Here is an 18,062-nt window from a genome sequence, read left to right on the forward strand (position 1 = left end):
AAGTTTTTTTGTTTTTGTGGCAGCAGTACATTGCAATACATAATAACAAAAATGATAAATTACAATGATCAGTATCTATAAAATATAAATTACATTAGTAGAACAAAAAGAGAAGGGAGACTACTGATGTATTGTTCATGGGACAGACGAGAAGAAGCCGATCCTGAAATGTTGAGTGTGTCTTCAGGCTCCTGGGCTCCTCCTTGAAGGTAGTAAGGGGAAGAGGATATGCCCTGTGTGATGGGGCTCCCTAATGATGGTTGCTGCCTTTCTAAGGCATCACCTTTAGAAGATGTCCTAGATGTTGTGGAGGCTGGAGCCCATGATGGAGCTGGCTGAGTTTACAACTTTCTGCTGCTTTTTCCGATCCTGTGCGGTGGCCCCTCCACACCAGACGGTGATGCAAACAGTTAGAATGTTCTCCACAGTACATCTGTGAAAATCTGCGAATGTCTTTGGTGACATACCACATCTCCCCAAACTCCTATTGAAATATAGCCACTATGTGCCTTCTTTGTAATTACATCAATATGTTGGGCCCAGGAGAGATCCTCAGAGACGTTGACACCCAGAAACTTGAAACCGCTCACCCTTTCCACTGCCGATCCCTTGATGAGGACTGGTGTGTGTTCCCTCCACTTAACCCTTCCTGAAGCCCACAATCAATTCCTTAGAGTGCAAGATTGTTGCTGTAACACCACTCAACTAGCTGATCTGTCTTGCTCCTGTACACCTCCTCGATGCCATCTGAAATTCTCCCAACAATAGTTGTGGCATCAATAAGTCGCCGATGTATCTCTGTAAGATCCTCCAGACCCCTGCTAGCTGCTGTGGGAGGCAAGGGAGGAGATTGCTGGGGATTCTGACAGAGACTTTCAAACCTTCGCACTTCATAACTGAAGTGCCAGATGACCGTCAGTGTGGCCAGTAAGATGAAAAAATCTCTGAATCGGCCCAGCAGTCCCCTCCCTTGCATCCCAAGCAGCCTCTGGGGACTGTAGAAGTGTACAGATGGGGAGGGTTCCTCCACATATGGTACCTTTATTCTGCAAGGGCAGAAGGAAATTGTAATTCTGTGAGCATAACATCAGTGTTATGGAAGCTATTGGGAAAAATAAACCTGAGGGACGGAATATCGTACACAGGGAAAGTCAAGGAGTAATCAGTCATATGCAGCATGGCTTTATTAGAAGCAGACTTGGTCTGTCCAATTTGATTAAATCTTTGGGACATGGAACAATACAGAACAAAAACAGGCTCTTCGGCCCACAATATTGTGCTGAACTAATTAAATTAGTAATCAAATGGCCAACTAAACTAATCCCTTCTGCCTACACAATGTCCATATCCCTCCATTTTCCTCACATTCATGTGCCTGTCTACACGTCTCTAATGGATCTGCCTCTCCCACCACCCCAGGCAGCGCATTCCAGGAGCCCGCCACTGTCTGTGTAAAAAAAAAATAACACTTGCCCTTCACATCTCCTTTGAATTTACCCCCTTTCATCTTAAATGCAAGCCCTCTGGTATTAGACATATCAACCCTGGGGAAAAGGTACTCTCTGTATCTATACCCCTCATAATCTTATAAACCTCTATCAGATCTCCTCTCTGTCTCTGCCGATCCAGAGAAAACAACCCAAGTTTATCCAACCTGTCATTATAGCACATGCCCTCTAATCCAGGCAACATCTGGTAAACCTCTCCTATGTCTTCTCCAAAGCCTCGACATCCTTCCTATAATGGAGTGACCAGAACTGTATGTAATACTCCAGATGTGGCCTAACTAAGGTTTTATAAAGCTGCAAAATAAATTCCTGACTCTTGAACACAATATCTCGACTAATAGAGGCCCTGTGCCTCCCTGGAGAGGTAACAAACAGTACTGATGAGAGTTGTTGGTGTGGTCGAACACTGGAGCTCAGAAACGGGCCCTTTGGCCCTTCTAGTCTGTGCCAAACCATTAACCTGCCTAGTCTTGTCGACTCGCACCCAGAACGTAGTCCTCCACGTGCCTCCCGTCTATGTCCTTGTCCAAATTCCTCTTAATCCTTGAAAATGACTCTGCTTCCACCACTTGCACCACTCTGACTGAAGAATCTCCCCCTCATGATCCCCTGAAACATTTCACCTTTCACCCCTAACCCATGACTTCTAGTTGTAGTCTCGCCCAACTTCAGTGGAAAAATCATCTCCCCTTAATCTTCTATGTTCTGGGGGATAAAGTCCTAAACTATTCAACCTTTCCCTATAACTCCAGTCCTCAAGTCTTGGCAATGCCTTGTACATCTTCTCTGTGCTCTTTTGACCTTATTGATATCTTTCCTGTAGGTGGGTGACCAAAACTGCACACAATACTCCAAATTAGGCCACACAAACATCTCATACAATTTCAACATAACATCCCAACTCTTGTACTCAGTACATCGATTTATGAAGGTAAATGCGCCAGAAACTTTCTTTACAACACTATCTACATACTTGTGATGCCACTTCCAAGGTATTATGGATCTGTGTTCCCAGATTCTTCTGCTCTACCACACTCCTCAGTGTTCTTGCACTCACCGTGTAAGACATACGCTGCTTGGTCCTTCCAAAATGCAACACCTCGCACTTGTCCGCATTAAATTCCATCTGCTATTTTTTTCAACTGGTCCAGATCCTACTGGAAGTGTTGATAGTCTTCCTTATTGTCCACTACACCGCGTCCCCGCCCCCCCCCCGCCAATCTTGGTGTCATCCATAAATTTACTGATCCAGTTAACCACATTATCATCCAGATCATTGATATAGATGACAAACAACAAAAGACCCAGCACCGAACCCTGCGGCGCACCACTAGTCACTGACCTCTAGTCGGAGAGGCTACCATCTACTACCACTCTCTGGTTCCTTCTGTGGAAAATCCAATTTACTACCTCATCTTGAATGCCGAGTGATGGAAACTTCTTGGCCAGCCTCCCATGTGGGACCTTGTCAAATGCCTTACTAAATTCTATGTAGACAAGAACTACTGCCTTGCCTTCATCAACTTGCCTGGTAACTTCCTTGAAAAAATCAGTCTATGTCTATCCAAATACTTATATTTCCAGCCCCTTAACTTTCCCTCTTCTTATGTCAGGCTCACCAGCCTATAATTTCCTGGCTTATTCTTGGAGTCTTTCATAAACAACAGACCAACTCCAGCGACTCTCCAATCCTCCAGCACCTCACCCATGTATTAAATATCTCCGTTAGGAGCCCTGCAGCTTCTGCACTAGCCTCCCCCCCCACAGGGTCCGGACCTGGGGATTTATCCACTCTAAATCCGCTCAAGATGCCAAATATCTCCTCTGCGTAATCTCTGGAGAGTTCATGACCTTGCTGCTGCTTTGCCTCACTTCTATAGACTCTGTGTCTGTCTCCTGAGTAAATCCAGATGCAAAAAAATCCATTTAAGATCTCCCCCATCTCCTTTGGCTCCAAGCATAGATTACCTCTCTGATCTTCCAAAGGACTATTTTGTCCCTTGCTATCCTTTGCTCTTATTGTATCTATGCAATCTCTCGGGATTCTCCTTCACCTTGTCTGCTAAAGCAACCTCATGTCTTCTTTTAGCCTTCCTGATTTCCTTCTTCTGTTCTCTTGCATTTCCAATCCTTCACAAGTACCTCATTTGTTCCTGCCTGCCTTTACCTGCTATACACTTCCTTTTTTTAATTAACAAGGGCCTCAATATCTCTTGAAGACCAAGGTTCCTTACACTTGTTATATTTTACCTTTTATTCTGACAGGCTTTGTACTCTTAAAATCTCTCACTTACCAAGTGCACCTCTGCCAGAAAACAGCCTGTCCCAATCCACACCTACCAGATCCTTTCTAATGCCATCTAAAATGGCCTTTGTCCAATTTCGAGTCTCAAGCCAAGGACCAACTCTATCTTTTTCCATAATTACCCTGAAACTAATGGCTTTATGATCACTAGATGCAAAGTGTTCCTTTAAACACTTCTCTCACCTGCCTTATCTCAGTCCCTAATAGAAGATCCAGTATCACTCTCTCTCATTGGGACTTCTATGTACTGATTAAAGAAATTTTCCTGAACACATTTGACAATCTCTTCTCACAGTATGGGAGTCCCAGACAATATGTGGAATGTTAAAATCACCTATCATAACAACCTTGGGATTCGTGCAACAGTCTGCAATCTCTCCACAAACTTGTTCCTCTCTGACTTGGATGGTCTGTAATATAATCCCATTAATGTGGTGATAGCTTTCTTATTCCTCAGCTCTACCCATAACACCTCACCAGACGAGCTCGCCAGTCTGTCCTGACAGGGCACTGCTGTGACATTTTCCCTGACTAATCATGCCACCCCTCCCCCTTTAATCCCTCACGCTCTGTCATGTGTAAAACAATGGAACCCCAGTGCAGTGAGCTGCCAGTCCTGCCCCTCCTGCAAACAAGTCTCACTAATAGCTACAATGTCATAATTCCATGTGCTGATCCATACCCTAAGCTCATCCGCCTTTCCTACAGGACGCCTTGCATTGAAATATACACAGCTCAGAACATTAGTCCCAGCTTGTTAAACTTTTAGAGCCCTGACCTTGTATGTAGGCTTAAGAAAATCTATGTACACAGCCACTCCAATATCTGTTCTGGTGCTCTAGTTCCCATCCCCCTGCATCTCTAGTTTAACCTCTGCCCCGGGGTAGAAGCTTCAAGGCAGGTAATAGACAGCGTATAGAGAGCCAGAGGGGTTTACATAGACAAAGAGGGCCAGAGGGGTTTACATGGACAGAGTACGGAGGGCCAGAGGGGTTTACCTAGACAGAGTATAAAGGGCCAGAGGGGCTTACAGACAGACAGAGTATAGAGGACTGGAGGGGTTTACAGACAGAGTACAGAGGACTGGAGGGGTTTACAGACAGAGTACAGAGGACTGGAGGGGTTTACAGACAGAGTATAGGGGACTGGAGGGGTTTACAGACAGAGTACAGAGGACTGGAGGGGTTTACAGATGGAGTATAGGAGACTGTAGGGGCTTACAGAGTACAGGGGACTGTAGGGTTTCACTGACAGAATATAGGGAGTGGAGTGGTTTACAGAGGGCAAAGGGATTGCTGAGGGATTGCAGGGTAGGGGGGAAGCAGAGAATGGACAAGGTTCCAGACAACAGGAGAGCGTGGAGAACTGCTGGGAATTGCAGGCTAGATTTTTGTTCAGGTTTACTAAATCATCACATGGACGTCGAAACCTATAGTGAAATGTGTTGTTTACATTAATACCCAACACAACCCCAGGATGTGCTGTGGGCAGCCCACAAGTGTCACCACACATTCCAGCACCAACGTAGCATGTCCCCATCGCTCAGCAAAACAGCACAAGCAACGACAGCAACAGGGACTGCCCCCCTGCCCGGTCTGGAAACTGGACTGCGGCAGACAGGAAGCCTCTACAAGAAGTAGTTAAATCTGCCCAACGCCTTGCTGGCACCAGCCTATCTACCATCAGGGACATTGTACACAGAAAGATGCCGGAATTGAGCCAGTAACAACATGAAGGATCCCACGCCAGGACGCAGAGCCAGGCAGTAAGAGTGATCAGCACCTCCAGCCACTAACCCTGTGTACGGACAATCAACCTATGTATATCAGCTATCTTACAGCACAGTATGCACACACACACACATATATATAAAACAAATTTCAATACATATGTGAGTGATCATAAACCTGATTCTGATATGGGTCTCTTTTGTGGACTGAGGGTGGGAAGGGGGCAGGGAGAGGGGAATTGTGGTTGGCAGTATGGGGAGAGAGAGGAGGGAGAGCAGGAAGTACCAGAGAGACATTCTGCAATGTTCAATAGACCAATTGTTTGGAATCAGATGACCTTCCCTGGTGTCTCAAGGGTGGGTTTGTCCACACCTCCCACCAGATTTACAAACTTGCTCTGAACTCCATGTTGACAAGTACAGCACTCTGCAAAATTCCTGGACACCACAGCTCTATATATGGGCCTAAAGCTTTTGCACAGTTCTGTACGTACTTATATTTGTGGTGTTTTTTAAATTTATGATTGTGTTCTTTATCTTTTGTGGTTTTTTTTGTGCTGCCTTGCAGTTGGAGTTACAATTATTTTGTTCTCCTTACTGGAAATGACATTAAACAATCTCGAATCTGGGACAAATTGAAGCCGATATGCTCTCTCCCACCGATGGGAAGATACAGAGAGCGAAGGATCGAGATGACAGAGGTCAACTGCAGAGCGGGGATGGAAGGATGTGACAAACAGCCGGAATAGATGAAGAAACATCACTCTTTGATGAACTGTCCATGAGAGGGGTTGAGGACACAGTGATGGGAGCTTTCTCAGAGAGTCCATACTCTTGGCCAAACTGGGCTTGCCAACTGGGAAGCAGCAACGAGTTTTGCTGTAAGTGCATCAGGAGTCAAATTCCTGTTCCTATTTCCGTTCTGATATTTCAGTCCATGGTTGCCTCTTTTGCTAAGATGAGGCCACTCTCAGGAAGAAGGAGGAACATCTGGGTAGCCTCCAACCTGATGGCATGAACACTGATTTCTCCTTCCAGTGAAAATTTCCCTCCCCCTTTCCTCTTCTTCAATTCCCCACTCTGGCCTCTTAGCTTTTCTCCTCACCTGCCTATCAGCTCCCCATGGTTCCCCTTCTTCTTCCGTTTCCTCTCTTATCAGATTCCTTCTTCCCCAGCCCTTTACCTCCCCTACCCACCAGTGTCAACTATCACCTTCAAACCAGTCCTCTTTCTCCTCCTTCCACTCCCCCCAACTTTTTTTGTTCTTGTGCCTTCCCCTTCCTTTACAGTCCTGATGAAGGGTCTCGGCCCGAAACATCGACTGTTTACTCTTTGCCATAGATGCTGCCTGGCCTGCTAAATTCCTCCAGCATTTTGTGTGTGTTGCTCTGCATTTCCAACAGCTGCAGAATCTCTTGTGTTCAGGAGTCTAAATGCGTCGTTCACAACTTCCTTCATTTCATATTCGGCATTTAATAAAAATATCTGAAACTTGGCCAATTATCTAACAGACTGGCACAAGCAACTGCTGTCAGATTGTCCAGCGCCAGATGCACATCTGGTCACAAGGAGGTCAGAAAACATCTGGAGCCTGTGTTTATAAACATGATTAAGATATTGTGCAATCGGTTTTAAATCTTAAGTGGAAACGCACGTGAATTATGACAAAATACTCTGAGTAACTTTAACTTGCTCAATCATAGTTTTGAAATGCAGGAACGAATAAATTGGCACTCAGAATGGTTTCCAAGCGTGTGTGTGTGTGTGTGTGTGTGTGTGTGTGTGTGTGTGCGTGTGTGTGTGCGTGTGTGTGTGTGTATGTGTGTGAGTGTGTGTGTGTGTGTGTGTGTGTGTGTGTGCGTGTATGTGCATGTGTGTGTGTGAGTGTGTGTATGTGTGTGTGTGTGTGTGCGCATGTGTGTGTGTGTGAGAGTGTGTGTGTGTGTATGTGCGTGTGTGTGTGCGCATGTGTGTGTGTGTGCGCATGTGTGTGTGTGTATGTGCGTGTGTGTGTATGTGTGTGTGTGTGTGCGCGCATGTGTGTGTGTGTGAGAGTGTGTGTGTGTGTATGTGTATGTGTGTGTGTGTGTATGTGTGTGTGTGTGTGCGCGCATGTGTGTGTATGTGTATGTGTGTGTGTGTATGTGTGTGTGTGTGTGCGCGCATGTGTGTGTATGTGTATGTGTGTGTGTGTGTATGTGTGTGAGTGTGTGTGTGTGTGTGTGTGTGCGCGTGTGTGTGCGTGTATGTGCATGTGTGTGTGTGAGTGTGTGTATGTGTGTGTGTGTGTGTGCGCATGTGTGTGTGTGTGAGAGTGTGTGTGTGTGTATGTGCGTGTGTGTGTATGTGTGTGCGCATGTGTGTGTGTGTATGTGCGTGTGTGTGTATGTGTGTGTGTGTGTGCGCGCATGTGTGTGTGTGTGAGAGTGTGTGTGTGTGTGTGTGAGTGTGAGTGTGTGTGTGTGTGTGTACTTTAAAAAGGGAGATCCTGGCTATTTCTCCCCTTGTGCTTTCTGCACTGTATAAAAACATCATTACTGATGTGATGACTCTACACAAACCCCTCATCCTTTTCACAAACCAAAAACTGATTTCATCTTGTGTCTTGAATCTACCCAGTCACCGACTCTCCGTACAATCCTCTTGGTTGGGCGGAGAATTCCAGAGACCCTCCACCCTCTGGGTGAGGAAACCTCTTCCTTCCTCTCCGAACAGTCGACCTTTTACTTTGAGGGAGTTGCCAAGCACCTCATCTGCACTTCCATTTTCCAATAAATTCAGGAGTGCAGCAGTTTGGTGATATCCAAAAAGAAGGAGAATCCTATCTGCAAGCTGAGAATAAACGGGGGAGACATAAAACAAGTAGAGAACTTTTGCTACTTAGGAAGCTGGGTGACATCAGATGGCAGGTGTGAGTTGGACATCAAAAGAAGAATAGAGATGGCAAAAGACACCTTTTTTAGATTAGATTATGAGGACAGTCAGTCCTCGTTTATTGTCATTTAGAAATGCATGCATTAAAAAATGATACAATGTTCCTCCAGAAAGATATCACAGAAACACAGGACAAACCAAGACTAAAACTGACAAAACCACATAATTATAACATATAGTTACAACAGTGCAAAGCAATACCGTAATTTGATAAAGAGCAGACCATGGGCACGGTAAAAAAAAAGTCTCAAGTCCCGATAGCCCCATAATCTCACGCAGACAGAAGTGCTGCAAACTTGCCAATGCATTGGAAGCACCCGACCGCAGCCGACTCTGAGTCTGTCCGAAAACTTCGAGCTTCCGACCAGCCCTCCGACACCGAGCACCGAGCACCATTTCTGCCGAGCGCTTCGACCCCCGCCTCGGCCGCTGAGCAACAAGCAAAATGGAGGACTTGGTGCCTTCCCCTCCGGAGATTTACGAGAATGAAGAGTATACTGACCAATACTAAACTAGGCATGACAACCCACCTCAAAGTACTGAAATGTTACGTTTATCCAGTTATGTTATATGGCTCTGAATGTCCGACAATATCTTGTTACATGAGGAAATGAATTTTAGCAGCAGAGATGTGGTTTTTGAGGAGGATGCAAAGAATATCATGAACGAAATGAATATCTAACGAGGATGTCATGAACAGAGCAAACACAAAAAGAGAAATAATGTATGAGATCATGAAAAGGCAACGTAACTTCATTGGACATGTGATTAGGAAAGAGGAGTTAGAATGCACGGGAATTATGGGAAAGATTGAGGGGAAGAAAGCAAGAGGAAGACAAGGACAAATGATGATGGAGACAGCAGCCAGAGAACTGGAAATGAATACCAATGAATTGATCCACTTGACCCGAAACAGGAGTGTGTGGGCCATGGCAGTCAAAGCACCTGGTAATGATGACGAGTGCAGTGATTAGAGTAACACTCGGCAGCACCAGCAACAACAGTTCGCAATTCAATTCCCGCCGCTGTCTGTAAGCAGTTTGTACTTTCTCTCCGCAACCGTGTGGGTTTCCTCTGGGTGCTCTGGCTTTCTCCCACATTCCTAAGATGCACAGGTTAGTAGGTTAATTGGGCCCATGGTTGTAGTTGGTTAGTACGGGCTTGTTGGGCAATAAAAGCTTATTACAATGGAGTACCTCTCAATAAAATAACTAAAAATAAATCCGTGTCTGCGCATGTGTACACTGTGTTTGATGGGTCCACTGGTTGCAGAAAAGACAACATCGTGGTAGGGTATGCCAGTGCACCTCTCACTTCTGGTTTGTGCATTTATAGAAACATAGAAACATAGAAAATAGGTGCAGGAGTAGGCCATTCGGCCCTTCGAGCCTGCACCGCCATTTATTATGATCATGGCTGATCATCCAACTCAGAACCCCGCCCCAGCCTTCCCTCCATACCCCCTCATCCCTGTAGCCACAAGGGCCATATCTAAGTCCCTCTTAAACATAGTCAATGAACTGGCCTCAACAGTTTGCTGTGGCAGAGAATTCCACAGATTCACCACTCTCTGTGTGAAGAAGTTTTTCCTAATCTCGGTCCTAAAAGGCTTCCTCTCTATCCTCAAACTGTGACCCCTCGTTCTGGACTTCCCCAACATCGGGAACAATCTTCCTGCATCTAGCCTGTCCAATCCCTTTAGGATCTTATACGTTTCAATCAGATCCCCCCTCAATCTTCTAAATTCCAACGAGTACAAGCCCAGTTCATCCAGTCTTTCTTCATATGAAAGTCCTGCCATCCCAGGAATCAATCTGGTGAACCTTCTTTGTACTCCCTCTATGGCAAAGATGTCTTTCCTCAGATTAGGGGACCAAAACTGCACACAATACTCCAGGTGTGGTCTCACCAAGGCCTTGTACAACTGCAGTAGTACCTCCCTGCTCCTGTACTTGAATCCTCTCGCTATAAATGCCAGCATACCATTCACCTTTTTCACCGCCTGCTGTACCTGCATGCCCACTTTCAATGACTGGTGTATAATGACACCCAGGTCTCGTTGCACCTCCCCTTTTCCTAATCGGCCACCATTCAGATAATAATCTGTTTTCCTATTTTTGCCACCAAAGTGGATAACTTCACATTTATCCACATTAAATTGCATCTGCCATGAGTTTGCCCACTCACCCAACCTATCCAAGTCACCCTGCATCCTCTTAGCATCCTCCTCACTGCTAACACTGCCGCCCAGCTTCGTGTCATCCGCAAACTTGGAGATGCTGCATTTAATTCCCTCATCCAAGTCATTAATATATATTGTAAACAACTGGGGTCCCAGCACTGAGCCTTGCGGTACCCCACTAGTCACCGCCTGCCATTCTGAAAAGGTCCCATTTATTCCCACTCTCTTCCCCCTGTCCGCCAACCAATTCTCCACCCACACCAATACCTTACCCCCAATACCGTGTGCTTTAAGTTTGCACACTAATCTCCTGTGTGGGACCTTGTCAAAAGCCTCTTGAGAATCCAAATATACCACATCCACTGGTTCTCCCCTATCCACCCTACTAGTTACATCCTCAAAAAATTCTATGAGATTCGTCAGACATGATTTTCCTTTCACAAATCCATGCTGACTTTGTCCGATCATTTCTCCGCTTTCCAAATGTGCTGTTATCACATCTTTGATAACTGACTCCAGCAGTTTCCCCACCACCGACGTAGGCTAACCGGTCTATAATTCCCCAGTTTCTCTCTCCCTCCTTTTTTAAAAATTGGGGTTACATATGGCTCACCCCTGCCCTGTATTGCAGATTCTACTCCCCCAGAATTGAACACAGGTAACCATATTGCTTCACTGAGCCAGGGAGGGGAATGCAGACTGGCCTTCACCAGCACATGGCGTCACAGCAGAAAGAAGTTGTTTTATGTACATTGAAATTTTGAAACATGTGTGAAATCACTAACGACCAGCACAGTCCGAGGATATGCTGGGGGCAGCCCACAAGCGTCACCGGACTTCTGGCACCAACTTACCCAGAGTACCCGGAGGAAACCCACGTGGTCACGGGGAGAGGAAAGAATGTGATAGGAGAGGAGAGGAGGGTGGACCATAGGAGGAAGGGAAGGAGGTGGAGTGTGACAGGCAGGTGAAGAGCAGAGGGAAGATGCCAGAGGGGGAAATTGAAGAGAGAAGGGAGAGGGAAACACTTGGTCGGTGACTGATAGATTATTAATTTCAAAGTTCAAAGTAAATTTATGATCAGAGTATGTACATGTGTCCATATACTATCCTGAGGTACATTCTCTTGCAGACTCTTGAAGCAAAATAAAGAAATACAATAGAATTAATGAAAAGAAATACATAAGCAAAGACTGACAATGGGCTTTCTCTATTCGTTTTACAGCTGTACAGATCAACCATTGCTCTGAGCAGGAAATTTTTACACGGCCTGAAAACTGCGGGCACTTTGTGATGTAGAAGAAAATTCCAGCTGTGCTGCTACAAAGGCGATATGCGCGGCAGCATTTCAATTACTTCGCAGCCAGGCAGTGTCTGTGCCGGCAAACAACCTCTGTTCAAAAGATTATTCATGCAAATTTACAAGAAACAATACTGAGTTGTCAAATCCTTGAAAGTGAGCCTGTAGGTTGTGGATTAAGTTCAGAATTGAGATGAGTGAAGAGACATTTCCATTGCAAAGGAATTGAATGCTTTATAGACGGTAATAATCATATTTCAATTTGAATTTGTTCACATACTTGCTGTTTGTATGTCATGTATTTTTGTGTGAATAAACGTTTGTGGTTTTGTGGAAGAAAAGACTTTTCCATTCCTGAGCATTAATGCTTCCACTTCGTACTGGATGTATCGAGTCCAGATACTCTGCACTGCATGTATCCGTTCACATACGCAGATGAATGATTACTGGTTGTCTCATCTCTCCGACTCTGAGTAGCCACATTGGCCTGACAGTTGGTTCTTTCACTTTTTAAGAAAGATCAGATCTGCCAGACAGAAGTGCCTGCACTTTCCGAGGAGGCCGAAGAGAGCTGGACTTCGCACGTCCATGCTCCCACTGGAGAGCATCCCGAACGGACTGCTTCACCGCTTGGTACAGCAACAGCGCTGCGGACAGGAAGGCTGGACAGTGGGAATTCAAAATGCCCAGCACTGGCACCAAGGACATATATCCGGAAGGTGCTGGAAAAGGGCCAGTAACATCATGAAGGATCCCACCCACCCTGCTCATATCCCACTCCCATCAGGGAGGAGGTTACGTAGCATCCACGCCAGGACCACCAGACTCAAAAACAATTACTTTCCCCAACACCTCCACCCACTAACTCCACCGATGCTTTAATATTTCCCAACAGTCACCTGATGTACAGCCCAGCGCCACTTTATGGCCATACAATCAATGAATGCATTTCAGCTATCCCATGTATTTATATTTATTGTGTGTTTTAATTATTATTGTATTCTTTATCTTTTCAGGGTTTTTTTGCGCTGCACCGGATCCGGAGTAATAATTCTCCTTACACTTTTGTAGTACAAATGGGATTAAACAATCTTGAAATTTGAAAAGGACCACATTTCACCGCAGCCAGAACACCCTGGTATGCAGGAATATGGGTCCGAGGAAACAGCTTTGCTTGTTTTCTCATCTCAAGGTTGGCCGAGTACGGTAAATCCGGTCTGCGCTGCCCCGGTCGGAGCCAGCTTTGAAATACTTTGGGAATGGTGCAATGTGGCAGGCGGCAGGCGACAGGAATGGAAAGTATGCCGCTGATGGTGTTTTTGGCACAGCTGGAGGAAGAGTGAGGGGGTGGGGGGGGGGGGGGGTCAGGCTGGCCGTGGTCAGCGTTGTAATTGAAAGCATCTGCCTGCTGCTAGGGGCCGGCGTGAGGACAGCGTCACGCCCCTCGGGGAAGCGCCGGAGCCGGCGCATCTGTTTTGAGCAGCGCAGGGACTAAAATTCCTGATGATCACCTCTGCCGAAGATAGACCAAAAAAAAAACTAACTCATCTATCCCAATGGGGAAATGACCCCCACCCCTTCGGCTCCCTGGCTAAACCCTGCCTATTCTTGTAATATTTTTCTGAGGTATCTTACAAACACTTTTCCTCCTCGCATACCTTATAGTACTGCTGGAATTAGGCTTATCCTTGTAAACTTTAACTACCTTATTCGTGGGTGGTTGGGAAGCTATGAAGTTGTTCACTAATGTCAGTCGGACTAAAACTTTGGCGGCGGCACGATAGCGTAGCGTCTCGGGCTCGGCTCCCGCCGCCGTCTGGAGGAAGCTTGTACTTTATTCCCCGTGGGGTTGCTCCGAGTACTCCAGTTTTTCTCTCACAGTACAAAGACGTACGGATTAGTAGGTTTTCAACACGAGAAGGTCTGCAGGTGCTGGAAATCCAGAGCAACACATTCTCTCTCACACACACGCAAACAGCGGGTCAGGCAGCATCTATGGAAATGAATAAACAGTCGAGGATTTGGGCCGAGACCCTTCATCGGGACTAGAAAGGGGAGGGGGATGCTGGAATAAAAAAAAAGTGGAGTTTAGAAGGCTGAGAGGGGATCTTATTGAAACATAGAAGATTATTAAGGGATTGGACACGCTGGAGGCAGGAAGCATGTTCCCGCTGATGGGTGAGTCCAGAACCAGAGGCCACAGTTTAAGAATAAGGGGTAGGCCATTTAGAACGAGATGAGGAAAAACTTTTTCACCCAGAGAGTGGTGGATATATGGAATGCTCTGCCCCAGAAGGCTGTGGAGGCCAAGTCTCTGGATGCTTTCAAGAAAGAGATGGATAGAGCTCTTAAAGATAGTGGAATCAAAGGTTATGGGGATAAGGCAGGAACTGGATACTGATTGTGGATGATCAGCCATGATCACAGTGAATGGCGGTGCTGGTTTGAAGGGCCGAATGGCCTACTCCTGCACCTATTGTCTATTGTCTATAAAGAGGACTAGCTGGAAGGTGATAGGTGAAGCCAGGTGGGTGGGAAAGGTAAAAGGCCGGAGAAGAAGGAATCTGATAGGAGAAAGAGAAGTGGTGGTGGGGGGGGGGATCACGGCAGAAGGAGGGGGTGATAGGCAGGTGAGGAGAAAAGGTGAGAGACCAGAGAGGGGAAATGAAGAGGGAAGGGGAGGGAAAAAATTACCAGAAGTAGAAATTGATGTCCATGTCATCAGGTTGGAGGCTACCCAGATGGAATGTGAGGAGTTGCTAGTTAGGAGAGGGTTAATTGGTCACATAGATGAAATTGGGCAGTGCTGGCTCGTTGTTCCAGAAGAGTCTGTTACCTTGTTGTATCTCTAAATAAGGTTGAAGGGAATGAAAGTGTGGTAAAGCCCTCTCCACCATTGAGCTCATCTACAAGGAGCACTGTCACCAGAAGGCGGCACCCAAAATCAAGGACCCCCACCATCCAGGACATGCTCTCTTCTCGCTACTACCATTGGGCAGGAGGTACAGGAGCCTCAGGTCCCAGACCACCAGGATCAGGACCAGTTATTACCCACAACCGTCAGGCTCCTGATGGTGAAGAGCGGATAACTTCACTCTCCTCAACACTGAACTGAGTCCGCAACCTTAAACTCATTCCAATGTATAGTTCCATGGTGGGTGTCACTTGGGCCAAATTTCTTCCCCCCGTCCCATTCTGATGTTTGATCTGAACAACAACTGAACCTCTTGACCACGCCTGCATGCTTTCATGCATTGAGTTGCTGCCACATGGTTGGCTGATTAGATATCTGCATTAACGAGCAGGTGCACAGGTCAGTGTACCTGCTAAAGTGGCCTCCGAGTGTATTTGTAGTTTGATAATAAATTTGCTTTGACTTTGACACTGACTGCTACCTGAGTGATATTGGGAGAGGAACTTGCTGCTTAGTGGAGCCTTTTTGAGGTCCGCTGTTGGTCAGGATTGACCATAGATATTGTATCCCAGCTTTCGATGTGATATGTAATCCAGGGCAGTATGGTATATCCGTGTAACAGGCTTCCCCTCTCCACACAGGTGATGAATCCAAAGGAATGGCAGTGAGTGTTACAGTTTGGCATCAGCGCTGTCACAGGAGTCAGCCTTGAACCCAGTGTAGGACTGCCTGAGGGACTCCAGCTCCCGATTTTTCTCCAGAGTTTACTCCGAAGCCTTCCCCACGAGTGGGTACAGCCACAAATCAGTGGAGGTTTGAGATCGGAGTTTTCCTTCCCCTAGATTTGCTGCCAACCATGGCTGATGAGCCCCACCTGCCCAAAGCGACTGGTTTTAAGGCAAGGGTAACCTGCCTTTGCCGCTTCTCCTGTCAGTAGAAATGGTTCCACTGGGCTTTGTAGCTAAACCAGTTGCAAAGGTCAGGAGCTGGACTTGGCTGACGGAGATTATTTGACACTCATGTCACTGGGAGCATTTAATACGTAGTAGGAGTTTACTCCACTACCCTCCCCCCACCTTAAAGAACCAAGTGGAGCCATTTAGGGCAAATGGAGGACGTGAGAGGAGGTTGCCGGGCAACAGGCATGATGGAAGGGCCGAGTAGCCTGTTTCCACACTGCAAAACCCGATCTGACTCTCTGCAAAGTTCCAATGTTTCAGGCCAGCCAGGCTCCAGGCTGCGAGGAAACAGTGCTTTCCTTTGCAGGAAACTTCCTTTTCATGTTCCACAGGGGGCGGGGGGTGGTTTACCAGCTGCAGACTCAGTAACCACTGTTTGAGCAGAAAGTTGATAAGTAACTAGTTGAAAACAGGCTTAGAGTGAAAAAGTATAACTAACCCCCCACGTTGTGGTGGGGTGGTTGGGTTACAGAAACTCCCCCTTACAGAATTCACAGGCCTTCCCATGCTTTTGAGATAGTGATAACATTTACTCTGACTGAATTTAAATAAAACATAAATAAATCAACACAAAAATGATCTTTCTCATAGAGTCATAGAGCACAATAGGACAGAACAAGCACTTTGGTCCATCTGGTCTGTGCTGAAATGGTACTTTTCCTAGTCCCATTGACTCACACCCGGACCGTAGCCCTCCAGCCCCTCCCATCCACATACCTAATCAAACTTCTCTTAAACGTTGAAATCAAACCTGCATCCACCACTCCCATTGGCAGCTCGTTCCACACTCTCGCCATGCTCTAAGTTCCCCCTCAGGTTCCCCGCACAGATGTGGTAAACAGACTAAAGTAACTGCTCACAATGACTTTTCATTAAGTGCAGAGCTGCCTTGAGCTCTTACTTTAATCTGTTTACCAAATACTATGATCTCATCTTCACATCCAGGACTGAGATCATGCAGTTTGGATGCAGGGAGAACAGTGGGAATTATCTGGTGTGAGATGAGAGATCAGGAGCTGGGGAGGAGCCAGGCCAATAGAAAATCCACTTGGATGATACCCCATGAGCTCGTTCAAGTTCAAGTTTAATTGTCATTCAACCACACATGAATACCTGCACCGCGAGGTTCACTCGTCTCTGCGCTGAACTGAGGCTGTGGGCTGCAACTTACGGGATCCTGGATCAGCTGCAGTGATGACTGGCTTCGCGGCCGTGGACTCACTTCTGTGAACTTCCGTTCTGAATGTTATTTGCTTACTTTTATTGTATGGATGATTTGTTTTATTTTCTGTGCATTGGGTGTTTGACGGTCTTCTTTTGAAATGGGTTCTATTGGATTTCTTTGTTTTGTGGCTGCCTGTAAGGTGAGAAATCTCAAGTCGTATATGGTATACATACCTTGATAATAACGGTACTTTGAAATTTGAATACCCATGAATAAAGCCAAACAAAACAATGTTCTTATAGAACATAGAACATAGAATAGTACAGCACAGTACAGGCCCTTCAGCCCACAATGTTGTGCCGACCCTCAAACCCTGCCTCCCATATAAGCGTCCACCTTAGATTCCTCCATATACCTGTCTAGTAGTCTCTTAAACTTCAATAGTGTATCTGCCTCCACCACTGACTCAGGCAGTGCATTCCACGCACCAACCGCTCTCTGAGTGAAAAACCTTCCTCTAATATCCCCCTTGAACTTGCCACCTCTTATCTTAAAGCCATGTCCTCTTGTATTGAGCAGTGGTGCCCTGGGGAAGAGGCGCTGGCTATCCACTCTATCTATTCCTCTTATTATCTTGTACACCTCTATCATGTCTCCTCTCATCCTCCTTCTCTCCAAAGAGTAAAGCCCTAGCTCCCTTAATTTCTGATCATAATGCATACTCTCTAAACCAGGCAGCATCCTGGTAAATCTCCTCTGTACCCTTTCCAATGCTTCCACATCCTTCCTATAGTGAGGTGACCAGATCTGGACACAGTACTCCAAGTGTGGCCTAACCAGAGTTTTATAGAGCTGCATCATTACATCGCGACTCTTAAAATCTATCCCTCGACTTATGAAAGCTAACACCCCATAAGCTTTCTTAACTACCCTATCCATCTGTGAGGCAACTTTCAGGGATGTGTGGACATGTACCCCGAGATCCCTCTGCTCCTCCACACTACCAAGTATCCTGCCATTTACTTTGTACTCTGCCTTGGAGTTTGTCCTTCCAAAGTGTACCACC

At 46.2% G+C, this 18,062-nt stretch overlaps 1 protein-coding gene across 3 annotated transcripts in view; it reads right to left on the reverse strand.

Annotated features, from left to right (window-relative positions):
- The window catches only part of LOC134346519 (tenascin-X-like), a 240,216-nt gene that overhangs the window by 181,119 nt on the left and 41,035 nt on the right, over positions 1 to 18,062 (reverse strand). The window contains exon 1 of one of the 3 annotated variants that reach the window (XM_063047925.1): positions 16,583 to 16,690. The exons of the other annotated variants lie outside the window; for them this stretch is intronic. The gene's annotated coding sequence lies outside the window, so the exon portion shown is untranslated. Of the gene's footprint in view, positions 1 to 16,582; positions 16,691 to 18,062 lie in introns of those variants that run through there. 3 annotated transcript variants of the gene reach the window in all.

The sequence above is a fragment of the Mobula hypostoma genome, chromosome 5 (genome assembly GCF_963921235.1).
Source record: "Mobula hypostoma chromosome 5, sMobHyp1.1, whole genome shotgun sequence".
NCBI classification, from domain to species: domain Eukaryota; kingdom Metazoa; phylum Chordata; class Chondrichthyes; order Myliobatiformes; family Myliobatidae; genus Mobula; species Mobula hypostoma.